The sequence below is a fragment of the Sciurus vulgaris genome (assembly GCF_902686455.1).
Source record: "Sciurus vulgaris genome assembly, chromosome: 7".
NCBI classification, from domain to species: Eukaryota; Metazoa; Chordata; class Mammalia; order Rodentia; family Sciuridae; genus Sciurus; species Sciurus vulgaris.
In genome coordinates this window covers 67,542,868-67,560,670 of record NC_136467.1, presented here as the reverse complement: position 1 = coordinate 67,560,670, position 17,803 = coordinate 67,542,868, and the positions used below count along the sequence as shown (strand labels likewise).

At 38.3% G+C, this 17,803-nt stretch overlaps 1 pseudogene across 1 annotated transcript; it reads left to right on the top strand.

Moving 5' to 3' along the window:
* Positions 1-266: 266 nt before the first annotated feature.
* Positions 267-14,870, top strand: LOC306666916 (structural maintenance of chromosomes protein 4-like; annotated as a pseudogene). The gene is made up of 3 exons: positions 267-353; positions 3,620-4,839; positions 12,959-14,870. The product of its transcript is annotated as a structural maintenance of chromosomes protein 4-like (transcript).
* Positions 14,871-17,803: the final 2,933 nt, after the last annotated feature.

The window sequence follows — 17,803 nt, the reverse complement described above, 5'->3', positions numbered from 1 at the left end:
AAGGTGAGGTAATTTTGTTTATTATATTTCTAAAATTACTTAAATGCTGGTCTTTTTTCCAACTTCCAACAGAGCAAATAATTTATCTCTTCACTAGAGACTTTCATTTAAAAAAAAAAAGTAGCTAAAACTTGGAAAGAGTGTAAGAGGACTCTAAGTCCTCAGATCATTTTGCTCTGGTGAGAAGATAAAAGGAATTGTGGTCATATTATCTTCCTGTATTTCTCTATTTGTTTATTCCATAGATGTTTTTCTGAATGCTCAATATGTGCCAAGCTGTGCCCTCCTGCTGGGGATACAGAAATGAACAGTCACAGTCAGGTCCCATCCTTATAGTGCTTTTAATAGCACAGGTAAGAAATGATGAAGACTCAAGACTAAGGACTGAGAATGGATCACTCCCTGCTGACAGGAGGTTGAACCTTAGGCTGGTCTTTGGATTCTTCAGCCTATTCCTTAAAGATTCCTGGCAAGAATCTTCCATGGTTCCCCCAAAGTGAGTATTTGTGTTATATCATTACAAACCAAATTCCTACAACCAGCATCCTGTTTGATATCTCCAATGAACAAATTACATATAGATTTCAAGGCATAAATCAGATCTCACTTTCTCCATTTAGTCTTCCCCAACTGGGTGCTCTCTCTCAGTCCTTTGAAAGCCCATAAATTTCTTTTTACAATATCAAAAATCATGTTGGGAACTTCACTGAGTTTCTATTATGAACCAAGTTCTTTTACAAACTGTATTTTCATGTTTAGACAATCTTATAATGAAACTGTTTCCATCTTATAGATGAAAAGATTTGAATTTCAATGGAGATAAATAAATTGTCCCAGATTAGAGCTACAGTTCAACTCATGACCTTATTATCCAAAATCTCTGTTCTTTCAATCATATCATATTGATTTAATAAAAATTTTTACTATTTATCAGATTCTTAATTCTGTTAAGCCAGGAGTCACCTTTAAATAGGTCTGCATTTTGCCTAACACCTACAATCAAGATTTTACCCATAGTAGCTTCTGATTTTAAAAATTGTCCCATGATCATAAGATAATTGTGACCACAATCAAGATGAAGTATAATAAATGCCTTCCTCCCCCATATGGTATATAAGATGACAATTAGATGTCAAGAAGAATAAGTTCATAGTGGGTGAAGGCTGAACTTGGAGAAGGCTACAAAGCTGTACCAAGTGAGTAAGAGGATATGGAACAGAAAGCATACTGATGGAGACAGGGGGTGAACCAAGCTCTCAGAGGTTCATGGGGACAGAGCACTTCCAAAGAATCAGGTGAACAAAACTGCAAAAACTAAGGAGATCATGAAGCTTTCAAGTTTAAAGGAGATCTGACAGGTGCATGGTAACTCTGATAGGTCAGAGTTAGGGATAACATTTGTATTAGGTCCTAGAGAGCATCGAATTAAGGACTTCATAATAGATAATTGCTTTCTAAGTTTATTACTGTGCTACAAACCTGAACAAATCAAAATGGAAGTGTGTATAAAATTCATTCTCAATCATTAATTTCTATTCATGTTACATAATTCTCCATCTAAAGCACATCAAAATTACTGTGATTTCAGCAAATGGTCATTGTATTCTTACCATGAATTTCCAAGACTAGATGAATTTCATAGTGCTATAGTGAACCCACAAAATATAAGAAACAACACTTTTATTGTCTCAAGAATTGTTAAGTGTCAGGAGCAGTGGCACATGCCTATAATTCCAGTGGCTTGGGAGGCCAAGACAGGAGGATCTGAACTCAAAGCCAGTCTCAGCAAAAGCAAGGTACTAAGCAACTCAGTGAAGCCCTGACTCTAAATAAAAATACAAAGTAGGGCTGGGAATGTGGCTCAGTGGTCACAAGTGCCCCTGAGTTTAATCCCTGATACCCACCCCCACAAAAAAAAGAATTGCTAAGCTTTCAGTAAGGGACAAACATCAATTTGGGAGTTCAAATGAAGGCCTATGCTATTAAAAAACTTGCATTATTTCAAAAGGGGACTAAAGAGGAAGTAGACTATAAGCCACATGCATTTCAGCAGATACTCAAGAAACTGCAATTTACACTAAATTTTTACCCTATCGCTCACTTGAATTCACTAATAATTATCCTTTTCAGTTAAATATTTGATCATATGTATGAGATGTATACAAAACATCATTGTGGGACTTTTTTTAATAAACCCATTAAAATGTCTCAGACTAGAAAACTTCCTAAAGAGCAGAATGATCATCCTGGAAAATACTGAACTAAGAAGACCTGCAAATTCTGCATGAAGTGACTCTAGGCAAGATACTTGAGCATTTTGAAACCCAGTCTCTCAGTCTATAAAATGTATGTGAATAATATGAAGATTTAGGCTAATGGTGGGCAAAATATGGATGCTAGACTAAGATATGCAGCATAAATCTCAAGCGACAATGCACTATTTTTATCTTTGGCTTCACAAAAATATAAAACATAAAATAGAGTTCGGTCATGGAGCAATGAATCAGCAAGAGTCCTAGATCTCTTCAGAATCAGTTTTTCACTCTCAGCACAACATAATCATTTCAGCAAGTCATTCCAGTGACATGTGCTGAGTGCACAGAATATCAGTGAAGTCCTTGTGTCAGATTTTACAAAAAATGAAGATTGAGGCCCAAACACTGGTACTATATTAATAGTTTCCTATTGCTGCTGTAGCAAATGGCCACAAAGGAAGTGGCTTAAGATAACACAGATTTAGTCTCTCATGGTTCTGAAGGTCAGAAGTCTTTTCTCATTTATTTAATTTATAAATAAATGCTTATCTTCTAATCAATAGGATTAATTGAGATTGCCACCCTCACTTCTTTTACCAAAGTGTAACAAGTAAATGTCTTCCATCCCAGTGAAAGCTTGGTACCATCCTGAGAGATCACACCCAGTATGAGGGACAGAGGAAGACTGTGCCTTCAAAAAAAAAAAAAAATAGACAAAAATTTGCAGCCTGATATTCTCTAATTCACTGACCTTATTATGCTTCAAGAAAAGCACTGAAATTTCTCAGGTTGAATAAGACATAAAAGAAAGGATAAATAGCTTGCGTGTGCCTATGACATCCCATGAAAGCATATGTTACTCTGAGTAAATGCTGGCTCATGGTCTTCTACACAAAGTAACACAATCATCCTGCAAGATGAACTTGATGCACAAATTGATGCACAAATTGTCATGTGAGGAGGCAGGGTTTTGTTCTTGCATTATTTTTTAAAAGAAAATAAAATAGAAATTTAATTTTAAGGACCTCTCATGGATGCCTCCTGAATTTCAGTAGATAAATATTAGTAGGTGCTAGTAAAGTGGACACTTGAAAGAAGTCCTAGGGGCCATTTTCGAGTGAAGGATCCAGAGCCGAAGCACCAGTAGGAGCAGCGGGGAGGGGGTCTTTACAACTGTTTCCAGCCCTAGTCTGAGTGGACTGTCCTGCAGCGACCATGCAGCATAAAGGCACCCAGCCCTCCACAGCTTGCTATAAAGAGGAAGGACCATAGTTGTCCCCTGATGGACAGCACCAGTAGCAACAAGGAACCTGAGCCACCGACCTTTGGCACCAAGAGCCTAGTTGCAACTGCAGAGACTCCAGGGTGAAGTTGAACAAATTTCTATGATGAAACCAAAAGGACAGACTGAACATGACAAGCATATGCTTGAATATTTCAAAGATATAATTGATTGAGGACGGCTAAAGGAACCTATTAAAATTTCGTGTTGGAAAGTTGAAATGAACATAGAGGAGAGAAGTTAAGGAGAGTTAAAATGGTGGAAAAGGAAAAGGATGCCTTAGAAGGAGAGAAAACCATAGCCATAGAATTTCTTACCTTGGAAAACGAAATATTTAGAAAAAAGAAACATGTTTGTCAATATTATATTTATGATCTGCAGAAACGAATCGCTGAAATGGAAACTCAAAAAAAAATTCATGAAGATACCAAAGAAATTAATGAGAAGAGCAGTATACTGCCCAAAGAAATGAAAGGTAAGAATGAAACCATAGAAGATATAGAGAAGAAACTGAATAAAATACAAAATTTATTCAGGAGAATAAAGAAAAAAATTACACACCTAGATTTGGAAGATGTTCAATTTAGGGAAAAACTAAAACATGCCACAGGTAAAGCAAAAAAACTGGAGAAACAACTTCAAAAAGATAAAGAAAAGTTTGAAGAATTTAAAAGTGTACCTACCAAGAGTAAAAATGCCATAACTCAGACAACAACTAGAAGTAATTCCCTTGAGAAGGAAAAAAGAGAAAGAAGGAAAAAAATTAAAGGAAGTTATAGATAGCTTAAACAGGAAACACAAGGGCTTCAGAAAGAAAAAGGAAGTCGAGAGAAAGAATTTATGGGTTTCAACAAATCAGTAAATGAAGCACATTCAAAGATGGATGTAGCCCTGTCAGAACTTGATATCTATCTCAGTTGTCTTAATACTGCAGTGTCTCAAGTAAAGAGAAAGAAGCTCTAATTGCAGCTTCTGAGACTCAAAGAAAGGAAAGCTGCTTTTGGAGATATAGAGGCAAAACTTCCTTAAACTGAACAAGAATTAAAGGAGAAAGGAAAAGAACTTCAAACACTCACACAAGAAGAAATAAACTTTAAAAGTTTGGTTCATGATCTTTTCAAAAAGTTGACGAAGCGAAGTAGGGGGAAAGTCCTTGATGCAATAATTCAAGAAAAAAAACTGGCATTCCAGGAATATATGGACCATTGGGAGACTTAGGAGCCATCGATGAAAAGTATAATGTTGCTGTTTCGTAGTGTTGTCATGCTTTAGATTATATTGTTGTTTTTTCTATTGATACATGTTGCTCTGTGTCGGGCAACAAGGTCCGATGTACCTCCTCAGGGCCCACCTGAGGAGAATACGGGCTGAGCAGGATGATGAGTGTCAGCGGGAAAGGAAACACACCAGAGCTGGGAGGTCTGTCACCGCACGACGCACAGCAGGAATCTTGTTTATTGAGGAAATCACACAGCTTTTATGTAGGGTGGTGGCTAGGTGGGAACCAATCAGCTTAAAGGTCAACAAGGCATGGGAGGTTCACGCAGGTGAGAGTCCCATAGGACTATATGGCAAGCACGAGCTGATACGCTCTCGGAACTGTTGTTAACCAATCCCTGATTGTGGTCCGATTTATCTTCATTAACTATTGAAACCACCTTTGAGGCCTTGATTTTGCTTACTTATCAGGGAGTAAGGAGTCAGCCTGAGTTAACGTGTCATTGGTCCCAGCATATCCCCCTTTTTTGTTTTATATTAAGGGTGTGTCTGTCTCAGGTTGCCCCTAGAAGAGTCTTACCTATCAAGGAACATCACCCTAGCAGTTTGGGGGTCCGCCTTACTCAAAGGTGTGCCTGTCTTAGGTTGTCCTCCTCTGAGGATTGCCACTTGCCACCGACCAGCGGGACAAATGATATACACACTTCAGCGGTTCATGAAGCAGCTTCCGCTTTATTCAGATAACGCCCTCAATATATAAGCAGTCTCATGCATAAGTAATTGTAACCAGATATGTCCATCCAATCCTATTAAAGTTTAAGCGATCACGAGCTCAAGCATACATGTAAGATATACCGGTCCACGCGCTAAGCGGCTGAACTAATTATCATACAGCCAATGGTAAACGCTTCCTGTTTTTCTCAAGGCGCATTGAGCACGCCATTTGGCTCTCTGCCAGTCGCCATCTTAGATGCATGTGGCATAACCCTGGGCCCCAGGTCTCGCCCGCCACATTTCCCACTTTCTGTTTATAAAAGAGACCGTGCCTGTCTTAGGTTGTCCACGGCAGAGCAACATCCTTACCCGTCATTGGACAATGAGGCTCTAGCCCTCATTTCCTGTCTTAGGTCGGTATGAGCTCCCCATGAATATTACCTGTCTTTGACTACCAGTTCAGCATATTTAACCGGACTTGGGGGGATGAGCCAGCATCAATTGCGACAAGAGCTTGGCGAATAATGGCTGTTTCTCTGCGCCGATATATACGCATTTTGTATAAACACTATATGCACAGAACAGATACAACACACAATAGACCTCCCCCAGACAAAAACCCAAACCATTCTTTTCCCCATTGAACAGCAGACTGAAGAAATGTGGACAATTGTTGTAAAAATAGGAGGATATAGAAGAGTTGGTAAGGGGTACAGAATAGGGCCATGTCTTTACTATCCCCCATAGTTCACGCGAGTCTCCTCCATTAACTTGGTGAGAAATCGCCAACACCATCAGTGGGAGATGCCTCCTCATCTTCATCCTGTTTTTGGGTCTCTGTTGAGGCCTTGACCAATCTCTCCAGCACCCAAATTGGTGATTGTGCGTCCTGTGGGAAAACACAAACAGATCCTCGGGTCCAGATTAACACCAATCCAGGCCTTTCCATTGTCCTGATAGAATGTCCTTCCAGAGCACTTGAGGTAGATGCTTTTTATTAGGCTCTGAATGATGGTCAGCAGCCGATCGGCCCTCAGAATCGAGATTTAAAAAATTTAAAATGAACAAGGCAACAGGTAATTTGTCTTTTGGGGATCTGTATGATGCCCCTATTCCCCTCTTTTGTTTATAAAGCATGTTTTTAAGCATTAAATGGGCACGCTTAACAATGCTTTTTCCAGTAGGATTATAGGGAATTCCTGTGACATGTTGAATACCAAAGGTGGAACAAAATTGTTTAAAGGCCTGGGACTTATATCCAGGACCATTATCTGTTTTAATTTGTTTGGGAACCCCCAGGATGGAGAAAGAGTGGAAACAGTGTGTTATCACATCTTTGGTTTTTTTCTCCAATATGAGCAGAGGCCATAATAAATCCTGAAAAGGTATCAATAGACACATGAATGAATTGTAGTTTTTCAAATTCTGAATAATGAGTTACATCCATTTGCCAAATATGATTGGGCTGAAGCCCTTTTGGATTTACTCCTAATGAGGGGTTAGGAATAAGTGTAGCACATTTAGCACAAGACTTGACTATGTCCGGAGCTGTTGCCTTAGTAATTTTATAGTGTGTACATAGAGTGGAAGCATTTACGTGAAATTTGGAATGAAAAGTTTTTGCATTTTCAAGCGTATTAAAGATGTGTGAGTCTCTGGTGTCCATGTCTGTTAAATCATTGTGTAAACTTAGAGGTACTGGGAGGCCAGTATGAGCCCGAACATGCCCAATAAAAAAAGGATCTTTTTTGTCCCAGATAAGTTTTTGTAAGCATTGTAAATATTTAGTAATAGTGGAGGTGAGGGAAATCAGACGAGTTAACTCTAAATTTTGAATAGCATTAACAACGTATTTGCTATCAGAGAATAGGTTAAAAGGCTCATGGTGGGTTTTGAATACTTCTATAGCTACTAATAGTTCTGTTTGTTGTGCAGATAGAGTATTAAACAGCAATGTTTCTGTAACATTATCTATAGTAATAGCACCCATACCACTTTTTGATCCATCAGTAAATATAAGGGTAGCTCCTATAATAGGTTCTTTTCGGGTGACTTTAGGAAAAATTATAGGATGTTGACTCCAAAATTGGAGAAGAGGATCAGATGGCAAATGATTGTCAAACACAGCAGAAGTACTAGTAAAGACTATAGCCCATGAATTTGAATTATTAATAAGATATTGTATCTGATCAGTAGCATATGGAGTAGTGATAGTTAAGGGATGTGATCCAAAGGTGGAAAGGGATACTTTTAACGTCTTAAGGATTAATTCTGCCACAGATTCAGTAAACAAGGATAAGACCTTGTTAGGGACATAATTCATGTGAACCCATAGAATAGGACCCTTTTGCCAAAACACTCCTGTGGGTAACTTATTTGTGTCCAAGACAATGAATGATAAAGTCTTAGCTAGTCAATAAGATCAAGATGAACCTTTTCCATAGCTGTTTCAACAAGCTTGAGAGCTGTTCAAGCCTTAGGGGTAAGCACCTGCTTAGAAAGGGGGTCAGAATCACCTTTAAGAATATCAAACAGGGGGCCCAAACTTGAGGTGGGTAAATGAAGGTAAGGTCTAATCCAATTAATATCACCCAAAAGTTTTTGAAAATCATTTAAAGTTCTAAGTTTGTCCACCTGAATGGTAATTTTTATGGGTTTAACCATAGTTGCATTTATGATAGATCCCAGGAAGTTTTTGGTGTCTGTCATTTGTATTTTATCAATGGCAATATGCAAGCCCCATCTTTCCAGTGATTTTAATAAGGAATTATAACATTGCTCTAAGACAGGTTTTTCCTTATGAGCTAGCAAAATATCAGCCATATAATGATAGATTAAAAGTTGAGGGTTAATTTGTTGATACACACTGGGGTGGAAGTTAATCTGATTACCTTGCCCTTCATATGGTCCTTGGCCTGTCAGCATGTTTAGATTCCATTGAGGATTGCCCGCAACTGCATTACATAGGGCAGTATCAGAACATAACTCCTGGTTAGTCACCTTCCATTTTAATATGGCTGTGCTTTTGTTAGGATTGGAAGCCATACCCAATCCCCTTAAAGTCTGATCTGCCTGTTGAAGTGGCCAGGCTTTGGGCCATTCTGTAATTTTGATAATACTTTTGTCAGCCCCAGTATCTAATAAGCCCTCAAAATGTTTGCCTTCTATCACTAACTTTGTCATAGGACTATCTTTTAAATCCAATGTTAACATGACCATATTTTAGCCAGTAGAACCTAATCCTTTATTTCCCCTAATAATATTCTTTGATGGATATTGATCATGGCAGCTGCGTAAGACCAACAATTGTACTATGCAATCACCCTGAGCTATTATTGCTACACCTCTTCATGAAGAAGCAAGGATTTTTATTTCTCCTGTAAAATCAGGGTCTATAACTCCAGGGACAATATTTAATCCTTTTAAAGCAGAAGAACTCCTCCCCAGAACTTGTCCCACTGTTCCTTTAGGTAATGGACCAACAACCGAAGTTGGTATTGGTTGTACTCCCATCTGTGGAGTTAATGCTGCTCTGGTGGAGGCACAGAAGTCTGAACATCTACTTTCTCTTTCAGAAGCTTGACTTGATTGTTCTTCTTTTACAGTTTCTAATATTTTTTTTCCCTTCTCTTAACTGTTCTTGAAATTTTGGTTTTTTGGAAGTCAGACAGAAATGAACTAATGTCCATATCGCCACAACAACAACAAACAGAAACGAAACAAGAAAAGGTAACACAAATAACACCTTACACATATTTGTTTACTACAGGACGTCCTTCGCTGTCTCTTAGGACAGCCTTTCATTACATTCCCTCACTAGGGGAATCTCCTGTTAAAACCTTAAGGCAACCGTTTCCTCAAATAGGGAAACTTTCTCGTTAATTATGCTAGCGAAACTGTCTTTTACTTACCTGAGCGCTCACCGCTCCCCATGGAGGCCACCACTTGCCACTTGCTGCTTGCCGCCGCTTGCCACTTGCCGCCAACCAGCGGGACAAACAACTCATACACTTCAGAGGTTCATGAAGCAGCTTCCGCTTTATTCAGATAACGCCCTCAATATATAAGCAGTCTCATGCATAAGCAATTGTAACCAGATATGTCCATCCAATCCTATTAAAGTTCAAGCGATCACGAGCTCAAGCATACATGTAAGATATATCTGTCCACGTGCTAAGCGGCTGAACTAATTATCATACAGCCAATGGTAAACACTTCTGTTTTTCTCAAGGCGCATTGAGCACGCCATTTGGCTCTCTGCCAGTCGCCATCTTAGATGCATGTGGCGTAACCCTGGGCCCTGGGTCTCGCCCGCCCCAGAGGATCTTACCCTTCATTAACTACCACTTAGCACTTCAGGCAGGCCCCTCAGGAGGAGCAGGGCTTAAGGGAGAGACACTTAGACCCCAGTGTCCTGATATGAGTGTTCCATGATCCTATAGGGCTCCCAATCATCATTATGAAGGGCAGTATAATGCTGTCAGACCACCATGAGCTACACAGACTTAGCCTAGCTTTTCAAGAAATGGATAAGCTTATTGATTATTCAAGGCCCAAAGGTGAAAACAAGGATAATGGTGATTAGAGGGCCCATAAGTGGGAGGAGGTAGGGGAGCCACCCAGTAACCCAGTCCAGAGGAAATTAGAGTGGAGCTCACTCCTACAATGTTCCAGATCTTCTTGTAGGTTTTTGATTTTATCTTGTACAATGCTAGAGCAGTTGGCATAGAAACAGCACTCTTCACCAAGGAACAGGCAAAGCCCTCCTTCCTTCGCTGTTGCAGGATGACAGTGGCCAAGGAATCAAGTTGAAACTATAGATCTAAGATGGTAGAGCTGCAAAGTGCAATGTTAGGAGCTCTGTGTAGCTCTCAAGGAAGTCCACTGTCCAAAGTCATGAGGTCAGAGACCCTAATATTAATCACTGTTGTCCCATTTTTGCTACTGTGCATTACACTCTTTCTTAAGTGTCATTTTAAGCAGTTTACATATATTGACTCTTGAGTCCATATGAACATTAGTTAACACAATTTAACATTATATCTAAAACATGAATTCAAGAAAGGCTGAAAGAGCTTTTAAGTTTCCTTTTGTGTGGCAAAGTGGCAAAATGCTTTCATGCTTAACCTTTAAACAAATCAGGCTCTCAATAACTTTTAGAAATACATTTAACAAATTTTACATATGCCCTATTGATGACAGGTCCTATATAGAATATTAAATGATAGGTTTGTCATTACAGACAATTTAATTTGGAGACTAGCAGCTTGATAAATTTTCTCCTTTAAAGGCTTGTATACCTGGAAAATACGAATACATTTAGTATACAAAGAATAATGTTTTTAAGTATGTTACTCCATGGAATAACTTTGTAAATTAATCAGATGTCTCTAACAAACATGTTTGAGTAATCCCATACATGTCAACTCTAATTCACTCATCTTATTGTAAAAAAAACAAGATATCAGACAAGTGTAAAAAAAAAAAACAAAAAAAAAAAACAAGATGTCAGACAAGTGTAAACAGTATCTGCCATCTCTTTCCTGTTGAAGAAAAGTCCTGGAAAAATTGATCTTAGACATTTTATAAACATCAACGTTTTATTAGTTTGACCACCTAGAGACTTGTGAGTTCATTTTAAAGACATTTTACTTCTATTCATTTACCCAATTTAAATTGAAACTTTTTAAATCATGTGAATTAAAAATATTTGGATCCATTTTTAAATTTTAATTTTAGAAGCGCTCAATTTTGATACAGATAAAACATGACATCAGACAGCACAACATACAAAGAACACAAAATCAAAGGCCTTGTAACTTTATAGGTGAATCTCCATTGCAATGTAACAGATGTTCAAAAACTCTAGTTGAATAAAAAAATAGAACTGATCAAAAAAGTCATGAGCTCAAAAAAAATGTAGAATTAAAAAAAAAAAAAAAACAAGAGTCCTGGAAAAATGATACAGCCATTAATTACTTTAGTAAATCACCATAAAATTTACTTTTGCTGAAGTTTAGATAAGACTCTTTTTGGCTTCCTCCATTTACATTTCAATGTAAGCCTTGACTGAGATCTGGAAGGAGCTGACAGGTTTTAGCAGAAACTTTGTGCCTGGGGCATTTTAACCCTTTTTCCTGGTTCAATTCAAGTTTGGACACAGAAAATTGTGAAACAATTATCTCCCACTACTTGTGGGGAATGGGGCTACTATATCATACTCCTTACTAGGACATGCCACTGGTGTTTGGGCTGGTTACTCCCTCTACACCAGCGTATGTGGGACCTCATGGCAGGAGGACTAGGTGGGCTGGGCAGAAACAGCTGAGTTGAAGTTGGGGGAGGAGGAGGGATTAAGAGGGGGAGAAGAAGGAGGCGTTCAGAGAAGCACAAGAAAGAAGAGACTTGAAGATAAGGAATCTCTTTCCATTTTCCCGCTCGCTTGTGGAAGCTGTGTGCCAATATCTTTGGTAGCCACAATCCACCTTCCCATGAAGCGATCTTTCATCCCTGAACAGGCCAATTTGTGATCGGTAGTTATTTCTTCCCAAACTAACATTTTAACATTTACCGGGAAGGCCATACAGGGAGGGGGGAGGTTAGAGTCAGTGAGTTCTTGCCCAGTATCATAAAATGGCTGCCATCTGGAGGCAGCGGCTCTTTGAGGGAAACCTTGGAGCCCCCTTTGGGAGGTCCTGGAGAGAAGCAGGCCTTAAGGGCGGATAATGTAGGGCAAACTCCCAATGGGGGACCCTCCCCTAAACTGATTTCCCTCTTCCTAACAAGTTGTTCTACACGATCCCATGTGGACCAGTCAAACAAGTTTGCTTCAGGCAACCAAGTGGCTGCCTTAGTGAGGGCCTTCCAGGTCTGAAACACCTGGCTATCTGAGAGCTCCAATCCTCTACTTCTAAGGAGAATCCTAAGGGAGTCAAGGGAGGGGTCAGACTTGGAATTGGACTGTCCCATATTTTATGGGAGTACACTCACCCGGAGTCCGATTGGCCTGTTGGCGACTTCATCTTCTTCACACGGGGCACCAGTTGTTGCTCCCTGTTGGGCAACAAGGTCTGATGTACCTCCTCAGGGCCCGCCTGAGGAGAATACGGGGCCGAGCAGGATGATGAGTATCAGCGGCAAAGGAAACACACCAGAGCCGGGAGGTCTGTCACCACATGAGGCACAGCAGGAACTCATTTATTGAGGAAATCACACAGCTTTTATGTAGGGTGGGGGCTAGGCGGAAACCAATTAGCTTAAAGGTCAGCAAGGCACGGGGGGTTTCACGCAGGTGAGAGTCCCATAGGACTATATGGCAAGCACAAGCTGATCATGTTCATGGAACTATTGTTAACCAATCCCTGACGGTGGTCCGATTTATTGTCATTAACTATTGAAACCACCTTTGAGGCCTTGATCTTGCTCACTCGCCAGGGAGTAAGGAGTCAGCCTGAGTTAGTTAACATGTCATTAGTCCCAACAGATACAGTCCAAGAATGTATAAACTTCCTTAAAAGAAAATATTGGAGTTGCAATTTTTATAGGTTTAGATAAGATGGCAATATGGGCAAAAAAAAAAAAAAAATGACCAAAAATCAAACTTCTGAAAATACTCCTTGATTATTTGATTCAGTTAAGTAAAAAAATGAGGAAATCTGCCAAGCTTTTCACTTAGCTTTATAAGATACATTGGTAGCTGACAACTTGGACCAAGCCACAAGAGTAGCATTATGAAAAAGATTGAAGATGGAGAGTGGTAACTTTCAGGGGCAAATCATAGAACAGTCAGGTACAATGACTGGTAGTGGAAGCAAAGTAATGAAAGGAAGAATGGGTTCATCAATGGTCACGGAACTCTCTGAAGAAGAGGTAAATAAAATGGCATCACAATTGCAAAGGGATTCTAGAAAAGCAGTGCAAATCCAAGAACAGAAAGTACAAAAAAGAATTGGTGGTTAGATTAAGGCATAATGAATGAGAAATGAGGAATATCTTACAAGAGTTTACTACAAGCATCCAGTGTTTATCAGAGCAAGAAGAGTATTTGAGTGTCCAAGTTAAGGAACATGAAGCTAATGTACATGCTACAGCCCTGACCAAAAAAAAGCAGAAATTTCTAGAATAAAATGTTAGTGCTTTCAAAACACAATATGATGATGTGTCTGAGAAAGCTGGCAAAGTAGAAGCTGAGGTTATACGGTTACACAAAATCATTGTAGAAATCAATAACCATAAACTCCAGACCCAACAAGATAAATTTGACAAAGTAAATAAGCAATTAGATGAACGTGCTTCTGCTATTATTAAAGCCTAAGTAGCAATCAAGTCTGCTGACAGAGATCTTAAAAAGTCACAAGACTCTGTTTTTCACACAGAGAAAGAAATAAAAGATACTGAGAAAGAAGTCAGTGACTACACAGCAGAGCTAACAAGTCTGGAGGACAAAGCAACAGAGGTCATAAAAAACACAAATGCTGCAGAGGAGTCCTTACCAGAGATCCAGAAAGAACATCTTAATCTACTTGAAAAACTAAAAGTTATTCAAGAAAATGAACATGCTCTTCAAAAAGATGCACTTAGTATTAAGTTGAAACTTGAACAAATAGATGGTCACATTGCTGAACACAGTTCTAAAATAAAATATTGGCAAAAAATATTTCAAAAATATCATTACATCCTGTTGGAAATAATCTTGTTGAAAAGGTTTCAGTTCTGAGCCGAGAGGATCTGGAAGCAATCAAGAATTCAGATTCTATAACAAAGCAGATTGCACTTTTGGAAGCCCAGTGTCATGAAATGAAACCAAACCTCAGTGCCAATGCAGAGTAGCAGAATGGACAATTCTGCAGCAGGTAGCAGAATTGGACAAAATTACTTCTGAAAGAGATAGCTTTAGACAGGCATATGAAGATCTTCGAAAACAAAGGCTTAATGAGTTTATGGCAGGTTTTTATATAATAACAAATAAATTAAAGGAAAATTGCCAGATGCTTACTTTAGAAGGGGATGCTGAACTGGAGCTTGTAGACAACTTGAATCCTTTCTCCAAATGAATCATGTTCAGTGTTCAACCACCTAAGAAAAGTTGGAAGAAGATCTTCAGCCTTTCAGGAGGAGAGACAACACTTAGCTCATTGGCCTTAGTACTTGCTCTTCACCACTACAAACCCACTCCACTTTACTTCATGGATGAGATTGATGTAGCCCTTGATTTTAAAAAAGTATCCATTGTTGCATTTGACATATATGAACAAACAAAAAATGCTCAGTTCATAAAGATTTCTTTTCGAAATAACATGTTTGAGATTTCAGGTTGACTTATTGGAATTTACAAGAGATACAATATTACAAAAAGTGTTGCAATAAACCCAAAGGAAATTGCATCAAAAGGACTTTGTTGAACTTATTTATACTGAAGATTCTTCAAACTGAATTGGCAGAGATTCAATGTAATATTGGTTTTCTATTTTAAAGTAATTGAGTTGTACAAAATACATATTCCTAAGCTATATGATAAAACTGGCTTCTATTTTATTTTATGCTATTAGAGTCATTAACTAAAATATATTCTCTATATTAGGAGACTGTAAGAATGAGTTTTGTTAAGTGGCAGACTGGAGAAAAATAAAATGCCAGTTAGGTGACTTGCCCTTAAGGCACTCTAAAGTTATAAATTATTAGATCTGTTATCAAGTCTCAGCATACCTTCATGGACTTTTGGCCTGCATTGGAAAGGCTAGCTAATCTTGGGTAAATTCTTAAGGTATTCCACTTAATTTGCTAATTCTGACAATCACTGTTCCTATTACTTAAATAGGATTTTCTTGCAAATCAGTCATTCTGAAATTTTTTCTGTAGTTTTAAACATACATTTCTAAAACTTAATGTCTCCATTTAAAACGTATTGCAAGAGAATGTCTACATAAAACTAGGCTGTCTCTTAAGTCAAAAAATGCCCTGCTATACTTGGTTCATGAAAACAAAGCATATAGGGGTTAAGTTCCTTAGTAATAAATGGAAATTAAGCTATCTTGAGTGTTACCTAACAGATTGTCAGGATTTCACTGTATTGGCTGGAGGATGCTACAACTTCTACTAGAAATAAATTGGCAAACACCTAACTTTCAGAAGGAATTTTGGTATTGAATCAAGTCTTTGCCTTAACTCTTCAATTTCTATTTATCCTCAGTAGTTAATTGCCTCATTATTCAATGAACCATCCTTGGGTATTAAAAATACAACATAGTTCGCAACATACTACAACCAATGAAAATGTAAACATGATTTTATGTGAACATAAAAGCAGCATGGACCTAAATAAAGGAAAATCTGAAAATTAAAAAAAGAAAAGAAAAAAAAGAAGTCCTAGGGAAAGAAAACATCAATATATTTTATTAGAAAAATGCAGGCAACTCACCATGCAAGCCTCTCCAAAAAATAATTGGTTTGTGGGGAAAACAAAATGAAGCACCTAAAAATACCAAAGCTAGGTTTCAAAAGCATCCTAACTTCAAATAGAGAATTATTAATGATTTTCTTCTATATTATCAGAAAAAATCTGGGAAAGAATTCAGCTGCATATTTTCATCAAAGCAAACATTTTGTTTTCAGTACTGGGAATTGAACCCAGGGCTTCACAAATCCCAGCCTGAGAGGCATATTTTCTATCTATCAAATAATATTCATAAATCCACTGCATATAACTAAGAGTTTGCAACATGAGGTAGAGGCAGGTATTTAATCAATATTTTTATAAAATTGTGTTTCTTTCCACTTTGTCTTTGATTCAAAGTTATTATCTCTCCCAAATAGGAATATTCTACACCAAAAGCCCACAAACTTCCAGATGGTTCCAATGAGGATTGTACGTGGAGCTATAATTTTTCCTTGAAATGAGGATGGTCCAATACTTAATTTTGTTCACTTACCTGTTTGTTTTCAAAACATACTTCAGTGATTCTTCATATTGAAGTCATTCCAGCTTCCCCTTTCTTTTAAATTGTTTCCCTTTCCTACAACTCTCTATTATGTCTCTGTGTGTATAGTTGAAATATTATAAATACTGCTTGTATTAACTGTGAGAATGGGCTACTCCCCCAAGGCACCTTCAGATGATAAGATCTTATGAAAATTTAAACTTTTCTCCCTTAACACCACTGTACTACAAATAGCTTGCTATGTTCTTTTAATAATTTATTCTGTGTTAAAGAAATGGGGACGCTTGGGTCGCCTGAGTCTGTAACTACCATCGTACACACAGAAGCAGAGCTGGATGAAAGCTGAGTCATCATCCTATCCTGGGCTCCCATCCCTGACAAGATATCTCAGAGAGCTTTAAAACAGCAGGATCCCATCAGGACTGAATCAGAATCTTCAGAGGGCAAGGATCAAATATTGAAGTTTTTCAGATCATTTTCACATTCACTCAGGTTTGAGAGCCACATTATCCAATCCATGAACCATTTTCAACTAAGAAAACTGAATCCCAGATTCAGTTACTAGTCTCCCTACATAAAGTAAAAAGCAGAAAACTTGAGTTGTATTAGAGTGCTACGTTTTAAAAATGCAAGGTCCTTTCAGTTACAAGGACTAGAGGTTTTCAAAGGCTTCCTGAGGAACAGAAAAACGGTATTTCAATTTCAACCTCACTATTTGTCACCTGATTTTCAGGGGCCAGTGCAAAATGAACATGTGGGGTCTCTTTTCATAAATTTGCAATATGGTGGCAAAGCTCCTATTAATATGTGACATCAATAACAAAGCACTAAACCAAGCACAGAATCCTTTTACGTTTAGGGTCTGGATGCACAGGACACACAGCCATGAAGTTGACTCTGATCCAGGCTTTGATGTCATTCTGAATCCGTAACAATATGTTGCTTTAAAAATAAAATGCACAACTATAAAAAGAAATATATATATATATATAAAAATTATAGTGGGACCCCAGAGAATGTGCTTGGTGTTATACTCTCCATCTGAGATGTGAAAAAAAGGGAGTTTTCATTCTCTAGGTCCTGTTAATAGTCAAAAAAGTGTGGTCTTTAAGGGGCTAAGTCCCTGATCTTGCCATATTGCACTCAAGTGTCCAGAGACAGTTAATGTAGCTAAGGCTGGGCTCTATCAGTGCAATATATGTGGGATGCTGACTGTAGCAGCAGGGCTGGAGGGTCAAAGATGCCTCAACACAGTGATTCTCCAAGCTGGGACTCAACCAAAAGCAACCCAAACTGATTTTAGCCAAAAGTCTTTACCTCCCAGAATGCCTATTAGCATCTTTCCAGACACATGTACCAAACACGGTACATGGTTTGGAATGAAGTAGAGGAAGAAT